Below are 10,292 nucleotides of genomic sequence, written 5' to 3'. Positions count from 1 at the left end.
CCGCGAATTGATTCAATCCTATTCACAATTATCACATTTGATCCGAAAGGATGAGCATATTATACATCCATCTAGGTATATAATAGACATTTCCCACCCATTTGATTCCTTAAATCAGATCCGGTCCTGATCGAATACAATCAGGTATCCGAGAAATAATATCAGGTATCATAAAGATCATATGTTGGAACGACATGCTTTTTTTTCCGTTCATTATACTTCGAGGATCAGTCGTAGTCTTCCGAACTTTACCGATGGTATCGACGAGTTTTCTACTTCATTCAAATGTGTAAAAGATCTTAGTCGCACTTAAAAGCCGAGTACTCTACCATTGAGTTAGCAACCCATATTGCGAATAGATATTGAGGATATATACGATCGAAGTGGAATGCGAGGTTACTCAATATGAACCGGTAAATCCTACCAATCTAATTGACGAACGGGAGGGATCAAAAACCTACGTGAATGACCAAATAATTCACTCGTCAGTTCATATCGGAATATGTAGAGTTTCGATCCACCATTCCAAAATAAAGTAATCTAGGTTATGAATAAATGATCCATCGACAGAATTATCATGATTGGATAGAATCACTGATAAACGATGAACCTAAGATATCTATTTCTATTGTGAATGGACGAATTATATCGACACAATACACTATTGTCAATCCAGAATAAGAGATAAATTAATTGTTGGATTGGCGCTATATTGGGACGAGATGTTAGACGCATCGATAGAAAATCCTAGGCTTATTTGTAACAATAGAACGATTCAAATATTCGTCATCTTTGTATGGAATCACGTGGAAACGAGATTTACTTGGAGAGTATATAATAAAATAAGAATAATGTTGAGCCAAGGGCATTTGATCCGAATATGAAATGATGTCATAATCCATATCCACGAAACCCATTATGTAAACTACCGCATCGTTTCAGACGATGTTTTGAAGATTCCTCCCTGATCTCGAATCATGATCGAGATCAGTGATCTCGAATCATGATTCGAGACGTGATTATGAATAGTCATTAACTCAAATGATATGATAGGAATAGGTATCGAATCGGATCCACTCTTTTTGTATAGAATACACTCAATGTAATCAATTAATTGATATTTATTAGGTACTTAACTTAATGCTTCTTTAGCTGCGTGCATTACCTCGACAGTAACGTTCAAAATGCCCTTTCGTCGTGCAAATTTTTCTGTATTTCTTTTTACTTCGTCCCTTACAAAACGGGGGATTTTACCCAATTCTTGCCGACTTTCAGGATCCCAAATTGGACTAATATCCGTGGATAAGGATTTAGTCATTATTTCCTTCGTATCATGACCACAAAAAATATCTAGAAGATGATCCTCCATACCCAGAGCGAATGAGTTATAAACTAGATCAGCTATTTGATTAGTACCTTCGTAACCCAGGAAGGGTCGATATCCCAAGGAAAAATTTTGGATATGAGCTGGGGCGGAAATAACTCCACAGGGAATTTCAAGACGTTTACCAATATGACGTTCCATTTGAGTACCAAATATTGCAGAGGGTTCCACGCGAGAGATAATATCTCCTACTTCAGCATGATCATCTGTGATGATTATCTCATCACAAAAATCTTTAATTTGCTCTTTGAACCATTCTGCATCATGTTTACAATAAGTACCTGTACAACTCACACGAATTCCCATCTCTCTAGCAAGTATCTTAGTGATTGAAGCAGCATGAGTTGCATCACCAAAAACGACTGTTTCTTTCCCCGTAAAATTCTGACAATCGATAGATCTTGAGAACCAAGCAGCTTGGGAAACGAATCGAGTTTGTCCATCGATATAGGATTCGTAATCAACCCTTTTGCTCGATAAAATAGGAGCCGCCAAGGTCTCAAGAGATTTCTTTATCTGTCGGATGCACTCGGCCATATCTACAGCTCCCATAGGAGTTGTAGATACATAAGGCATTCCAAATTCCTTATTCAAATACATCGCTGTCATTAAGCCCACTTCACGATAAGGAATTAAATTGAACCGAGCTTTCGGTAAATTTTTCGGATCCTCTACAGATCCTCCTTCAGGAATTATTTGATTAATTCTGATGTCCAGATCTTTTAATAAACGTCTCAACTCACGACAATCATGTCGATTATGAAAACCCAGAGTAAGAATCCCAATTATATTTACAGAAGGTGCATCTGTTACGAATTGATCCAATGTATGGGATTTCTCCAAATAATATCGAACTACCTGTTCCAAAGTTCTATCCGCTGCCTGAATTTCATTCACTTGATAATGATCCACATCCGCAAAAATGACGTTGCAATCGGAGATTATGGATGCTCTATCCACAAAGTTTTTTAAATCCTCTTGCAAGATACTAGAGGTACATGTAGGTGTTAATATTATCAGATCGGGACCTTCCTCCTTATCTTTTCGAATAATATGATCCACAACTCTTTTTCGAGATCCACGTGCTAGTACGTGACGATCTACTATACTAGCAGTTGCAGGAGTAAAATTTCTTTCCCGTTCTAACATAGAACGCATTACATTAAAATAATCATCTCCTAGAGGAGCATGCATAATGGCATGGACATTTTTGAATGAACTAGCTACTCGTAGAGTTCCAATATGAGCAGGACCAGCATACATCCAATGGGCTAATTTCATAAATTGAACCTTATCTCAAATTGATCCGTATTCCCATCTTGCACCACAGATATATCCCTTTATCTCTTCCCTATTGTAATCACATTCCCTTCTGAACTTTAAGTATGGTTAAATTATGATAAAAAGGAAAACAAAGTTGGATCTTTTACGAAAGAAAAAAGGGAAGAGCGAAGGAAGGGAAAACAGGAACCAATGAAATAAGTCTGGGACGGAAGGATTCGAACCTCCGAATAACAGGATCAAAACCTGCTGCCTTACCGCTTGGCCACGCCCCATTCCCATCCTATTTCCCTATTCATATGCTAATGAATACTTATATCAAATTTTTTGTCAACCCATTAGTATCCAAGATTCATTAGATCAGATCTCAATTGGGGAAAAATTTTTGTGGATATTTCAACAAAATAGGTTATTGATGGAATTGGACATAATAGGAGAAACAGAAAAAGTGACAAGAATATCCATTCATTGATCATTTTCTATTAGATTGGGTAAAATGTTGTATGTATGAAAGAATCATCCCTTCCAACCCCAAGTCCGGTCAAACTTGCCGAAGAGCTTCGATCGATTCGATCAATCAAAGACTTTTCTGGCTTTACCCCCCCCCTAATTTTTATTGGAGAATAAAAATGCCAGTTATGTTCAATATTTTTCTAGATGATGCCTTTATTCATTCAAATAATCCCTTTTTTGGAAAATTACCTGAGGCTTATGCAATTTCTGATCCAATTGTCGATGTAATGCCAATTATTCCTGTTCTCTCTTTTCTCTTAGCCTTTGTTTGGCAAGCTGCTGTAAGTTTTCGATAAAAAGTATCCCCTTTTTTCTTTTTCAAGTTTTGGGTCGCTGTCATTGATCCAATTTTTGTATAACTCTTTCCATTTTTTTGTGACAGAAGTTCTATCCTTGCTCCACCCGACGATACCAGATTCAGATACCTTATCTGCTCCCGGATAAAAACTTTTCCACTCACCTTCATCAATTCCTTCCGATCCCACCGCTCACTTCGGATCGGGCTATTGGGTCACGTATTGATACGATCACCAATGACTTATTTTCATAAATATTCAATAAATCTCTAGTTGATCCAAAAAAATAAGAGGGAAAAAGACCATTTTGAAAACAAAGAGAAAAATTATATCCTTCTTTCAAATTGATTTTCACACGTGATTCGGAGAAATAATTTCGTGATTTGTAACAATAATACTATTGTTTGGTATTCAAGTATCCATATATGGTACAAAGATTGATGATCTATTCTGTTGTACTTATAATCAGGATTCCGGAGATTACGTAATGCTTACTCTTAAGCTGTTCGTTTACGCAGTAGTGGTATTTTTCATTTCTCTTTTTATCTTTGGATTTCTATCGAACGATCCAGGACGTAATCCCGGACGTAAAGAATAGTGAAAAAAGTCTCTAGGTTAATGGGCCTTTTCCGTTCCGTAGAAAGATTCGGGGTTATTCGTTTTCAGGATCAATAGTGGACGAACGGAGAGAGAGGGATTCGAACCCTCGGTACGGATGATCCGTACTACGGATTAGCAATCCGCCGCTTTGGTCCGCTCAGCCATCTCTCCAAGATGGAAGAGTTCATGTGTAACAAAATGAATGGTGGAGTAAAGGTGTATATCATAGTATGTACAGATTGTATCGGCAATATAATGAATATTGCGATTATTCAGTTGGATAAAGAACAATCCAGTCAATCGTATTGTTCATTTCGTTAAAAATAGTTCTGTATGACTGATTTTTTCTGCTTTTCTTGGCCTGGCCATGGCCAGGCCAAGAAAAGCAGAAAAAATCAGTCATACAGAACAATTTAATAACGAAATGAACAATTCGATAGAAGGATTGATTAACCCCTGAATACATCGCCATATTCAATATACAAGCCTACATATACAATCTGTAACATACTAATGTACATACTATAATACTACACCTTTACTCCACCATTCATTTTGTTACACATGAACTTTCCATCTTGGAGAGATGGCTGAGCGGACCAAAGCGGCGGATTGCTAATCCGTAGTACGGATCATCCGTACCGAGGGTTCGAATCCCTCTCTCTCCGTTCGTCCACTATTGATCCTGAAAACGAATAACCGAATCTTTCTACGGAACGGAAAAGGCCCATTAACTAGAGACTTTTTTCACTATTCTTTACGTCGGGATTACGTCCTGGATCGTTCGATAGAAATCCAAAGATAAAAAGAGAAATGAAAAATACCACTACTGCGTAAACGAACAGCTTAAGAGTAAGCATTACGTAATCTCCGGAATCCTGATTATAAGTACAACAGAATAGATCATCAATCTTTGTACCATATATGGATACTTGAATACCAAACAATAGTATTATTGTTACAAATCACGAAATTATTTCTCCGAATCACGTGTGAAAATCAATTTGAAAGAAGGATATAATTTTTCTCTTTGTTTTCAAAATGGTCTTTTTTCCCTCTTATTTTTTTGGATCAACTAGAGATTTATTGAATATTTATGAAAATAAGTCATTGGTGATCGTATCAATACGTGACCCAATAGATCCGAAGTGAGCGGTGGGATCGGAAGGAATTGATGAAGGTGAGTGGAAAAGTTTTTATCGGGAGCAGATAAGGTATCTGAATCTGGTATCGTCGGGTGGAGCAAGGATAGAACTTCTGTCAAAAAAATGGAAAGAGTTATACAAAAATTGGATCAATGACAGCGACCCAAAAACTTGAAAAAGAAAAAAGGGGATACTTTTTATCGAAAACTTACAGCAGCTTGCCAAACAAAGGCTAAGAGAAAAGAGAGAACAGGAATAATTGGCATTACATCGACAATTGGATCAGAAATTGCATAAGCCTCAGGTAATTTTCAAAAAAGGGATTATTTGAATGAATAAAGGCATCATCTAGAAAAATATTGAACATAACTGGCATTTTTATTCTCCAATAAAAATTAGGGGGGGGGGGTAAAGCCAGAAAAGTCTTTGATTGATCGAATCGATCGAAGCTCTTCGGCAAGTTTGACCGGACTTGGGGTTGGAAGGGATGATTCTTTCATACATACAACATTTTACCAATCTAATAGAAAATGATCAATGAATGGATATTCTTGTCACTTTTTCTGTTTCTCCTATTATGTCCAATTCCATCAATAACCTATTTTGTTGAAATATCCACAAAAATTTTTCCCCAATTGAGATCTGATCTAATGAATCTTGGATACTAATGGGTTGACAAAAAATTTGATATAAGTATTCATTAGCATATGAATAGGGAAATAGGATGGGAATGGGGCGTGGCCAAGCGGTAAGGCAGCAGGTTTTGATCCTGTTATTCGGAGGTTCGAATCCTTCCGTCCCAGACTTATTTCATTGGTTCCTGTTTTCCCTTCCTTCGCTCTTCCCTTTTTTCTTTCGTAAAAGATCCAACTTTGTTTTCCTTTTTATCATAATTTAACCATACTTAAAGTTCAGAAGGGAATGTGATTACAATAGGGAAGAGATAAAGGGATATATCTGTGGTGCAAGATGGGAATACGGATCAATTTGAGATAAGGTTCAATTTATGAAATTAGCCCATTGGATGTATGCTGGTCCTGCTCATATTGGAACTCTACGAGTAGCTAGTTCATTCAAAAATGTCCATGCCATTATGCATGCTCCTCTAGGAGATGATTATTTTAATGTAATGCGTTCTATGTTAGAACGGGAAAGAAATTTTACTCCTGCAACTGCTAGTATAGTAGATCGTCACGTACTAGCACGTGGATCTCGAAAAAGAGTTGTGGATCATATTATTCGAAAAGATAAGGAGGAAGGTCCCGATCTGATAATATTAACACCTACATGTACCTCTAGTATCTTGCAAGAGGATTTAAAAAACTTTGTGGATAGAGCATCCATAATCTCCGATTGCAACGTCATTTTTGCGGATGTGGATCATTATCAAGTGAATGAAATTCAGGCAGCGGATAGAACTTTGGAACAGGTAGTTCGATATTATTTGGAGAAATCCCATACATTGGATCAATTCGTAACAGATGCACCTTCTGTAAATATAATTGGGATTCTTACTCTGGGTTTTCATAATCGACATGATTGTCGTGAGTTGAGACGTTTATTAAAAGATCACATCTGGACATCAGAAATAAAATCCTGAAGGAGGATCTGTAGAGGATCCGAAAAATTTACCGAAAGCTCGGTTCAATTTAATTCCTTATCGTGAAGTGGGCTTAATGACAGCGATGTATTTGAATAAGGAATTTGGAATGCCTTATGTATCTACAACTCCTATGGGAGCTGTAGATATGGCCGAGTGCATCCGACAGATAAAGAAATCTCTTGAGACCTTGGCGGCTCCTATTTTATCGAGCAAAAGGGTTGATTACGAATCCTATATCGATGGACAAACTCGATTCGTTTCCCAAGCTGCTTGGTTCTCAAGATCTATCGATTGTCAGAATTTTACGGGGAAAGAAACAGTCGTTTTTTGGTGATGCAACTCATGCTGCTTCAATCACTAAGATACTTGCTAGAGAGATGGGAATTCGTGTGAGTTGTACAGGTACTTATTGTAAACATGATGCAGAATGGTTCAAAGAGCAAATTAAAGATTTTTGTGATGAGATAATCATCACAGATGATCATGCTGAAGTAGGAGATATTATCTCTCGCGTGGAACCCTCTGCAATATTTGGTACTCAAATGGAACGTCATATTGGTAAACGTCTTGAAATTCCCTGTGGAGTTATTTCCGCCCCAGCTCATATCCAAAATTTTTCCTTGGGATATCGACCCTTCCTGGGTTACGAAGGTACTAATCAAATAGCTGATCTAGTTTATAACTCATTCGCTCTGGGTATGGAGGATCATCTTCTAGATATTTTTTGTGGTCATGATACGAAGGAAATAATGACTAAATCCTTATCCACGGATATTAGTCCAATTTGGGATCCTGAAAGTCGGCAAGAATTGGGTAAAATCCCCCGTTTTGTAAGGGACGAAGTAAAAAGAAATACAGAAAAATTTGCACGACGAAAGGGCATTTTGAACGTTACTGTCGAGGTAATGCACGCAGCTAAAGAAGCATTAAGTTAAGTACCTAATAAATATCAATTAATTGATTACATTGAGTGTATTCTATACAAAAAGAGTGGATCCGATTCGATACCTATTCCTATCATATCATTTGAGTTAATGACTATTCATAATCACGTCTCGAATCATGATTCGAGATCACTGATCTCGATCATGATTCGAGATCAGGGAGGAATCTTCAAAACATCGTCTGAAACGATGCGGTAGTTTACATAATGGGTTTCGTGGATATGGATTATGACATCATTTCATATTCGGATCAAATGCCCTTGGCTCAACATTATTCTTATTTTATTATATACTCTCCAAGTAAATCTCGTTTCCACGTGATTCCATACAAAGATGACGAATATTTGAATCGTTCTATTGTTACAAATAAGCCTAGGATTTTCTATCGATGCGTCTAACATCTCGTCCCAATATAGCGCCAATCCAACAATTAATTTATCTCTTATTCTGGATTGACAATAGTGTATTGTGTCGATATAATTCGTCCATTCACAATAGAAATAGATATCTTAGGTTCATCGTTTATCAGTGATTCTATCCAATCATGATAATTCTGTCGATGGATCATTTATTCATAACCTAGATTACTTTATTTTGGAATGGTGGATCGAAACTCTACATATTCCGATATGAACTGACGAGTGAATTATTTGGTCATTCACGTAGGTTTTTGATCCCTCCCGTTCGTCAATTAGATTGGTAGGATTTACCGGTTCATATTGAGTAACCTCGCATTCCACTTCGATCGTATATATCCTCAATATCTATTCGCAATATGGGTTGCTAACTCAATGGTAGAGTACTCGGCTTTTAAGTGCGACTAAGATCTTTTACACATTTGAATGAAGTAGAAAACTCGTCGATACCATCGGTAAAGTTCGGAAGACTACGACTGATCCTCGAAGTATAATGAACGGAAAAAAAAGCATGTCGTTCCAACATATGATCTTTATGATACCTGATATTATTTCTCGGATACCTGATTGTATTCGATCAGGACCGGATCTGATTTAAGGAATCAAATGGGTGGGAAATGTCTATTATATACCTAGATGGATGTATAATATGCTCATCCTTTCGGATCAAATGTGATAATTGTGAATAGGATTGAATCAATTCGCGGTTAAGTCGAATGAGTCAATGGAGAAAGCTATATGACTTGAATCATAAGTAGACCCAGAGAAACGAGCTTCTGTTCCTCGTTCCAATTAAGCGAGCGAGGAATTCCCTTTACTGATCAGAAGTTAAGAGCAGTTTAGTACCCAATATCGGGAGGTTTTCCCTGAGTAGATCAGGGATTTATACACTAACAATGAGTCCTAAATACTCGAGTACAGATGTGTAAGATAAATAGTGTACTGACCAGGTTTATTAATTCCATGAGTCAGGAGAGCGATTGGTTGCCAGGATAAAAGATTTTCGTTCTTCCTCATGACGAATGAGATCCTTGGGTAGTAAATCTATAGAAGATAGAATATTGATATCCGGATATATCTCTTTTTTCCTATCTTGTTCCGACTAGATCGCACCATGTATTTTCTCAGAAATAAAGAGGTTATTCTCATGAACGAGGGCCATAGCTGAGGGTTGAAAATGGATGAGTTCCATAGATGCGGAAAGGAAGATAGCTTTTGGCAACAATGCTTTTTATATCCACTCTTTTTTCAGGAAGATCTTTACGCAATTTCTCATGATCATTATTTGGATGTATCAAGTTCCTCCAGACCGATGGAACATTTAAGTTCCAATGATCAATTAAGTTTCCTAACTGTAAAACGTTTGATTGGTCAAATACGTCAACAAAATCATTCAATTGTTTTATTCGTGAATTGCGATCCAAATCCATTAGCTGATCGCAAGAAGAGTTTCTATTCTGAATCGGTACTAGAAGCACTTACATTGGTCCTGGAAGTTCCGTTCTCTATATGGTCAAAATCTTCTGTGGAAGGGATGAATGAATGTAAGAGTTTCCGGTCGATCCATTCAATATTTCCCTTCTTAGAGGATAAATTCCCGCATTCAAATTCTATATTAGATGCACGAATACCCTATTCTATTCATCCGGAAATTTTGGTTCGAACCTTTCGTCGCTGGATCCGAGATGCTCCCTCCTTGCACCCATTACGATCTGTTCTCTATGACTATAGAAATAGTCCAGAGAATTTACAAAGATCAATTATTGTCGTCCCAAGAGTAAATACGAGATTCTTCCTGTTCCTGTTGAATTATTATGTCTGTGAATGCGAATCCATTTTATTTTCCCGTCTTAAACGATCCTCTCATTCACGATCGTTGTCTCATGGATCTTTCCCTCAGCGAACTCATTTTCATCGAAAGATAAAACATATTATCATTTTTTCTCGTCGAAATTCACTGAAAAGTATCTGGTCGTTGAAGGATCCTAAAATTCACTATGTTAGATATGGCGAAAGACCTATTATAGCTATAAAGGGTGCTGATCTCCTAGTTAAAAAATGTAGATATTATCTTCTAATTTTTCGGCAATTTTATTTCCATCTTTGGTCC

At 37.1% G+C, this 10,292-nt stretch overlaps 2 non-coding genes across 2 annotated transcripts; one reads left to right on the top strand and one right to left on the bottom strand.

Annotated features, from left to right (window-relative positions):
• Positions 1-4,157: 4,157 nt before the first annotated feature.
• Positions 4,158-4,245, bottom strand: TRNAS-GCU (transfer RNA serine (anticodon GCU)). Its single transcript has one exon. It is a non-coding gene; the product is annotated as a tRNA-Ser (tRNA).
• Positions 4,246-4,654: 409 nt separating this feature from the next.
• TRNAS-GCU (transfer RNA serine (anticodon GCU)) lies at positions 4,655-4,742 on the top strand. Its single transcript has one exon. It is a non-coding gene; the product is annotated as a tRNA-Ser (tRNA).
• Positions 4,743-10,292: the final 5,550 nt, after the last annotated feature.

Source organism: Pinus tabuliformis, chromosome 1_1 (assembly GCF_031772625.1).
Source record: "Pinus tabuliformis cultivar Carrire ecotype Pingquan chromosome 1_1, CPIR1, whole genome shotgun sequence".
Lineage (NCBI taxonomy): Eukaryota > Viridiplantae > Streptophyta > Pinopsida > Pinales > Pinaceae > Pinus > Pinus tabuliformis.
The sequence above is the reverse complement of the archived record's forward strand: the minus strand, read 5'-3'. Positions and strand labels throughout refer to the sequence as shown.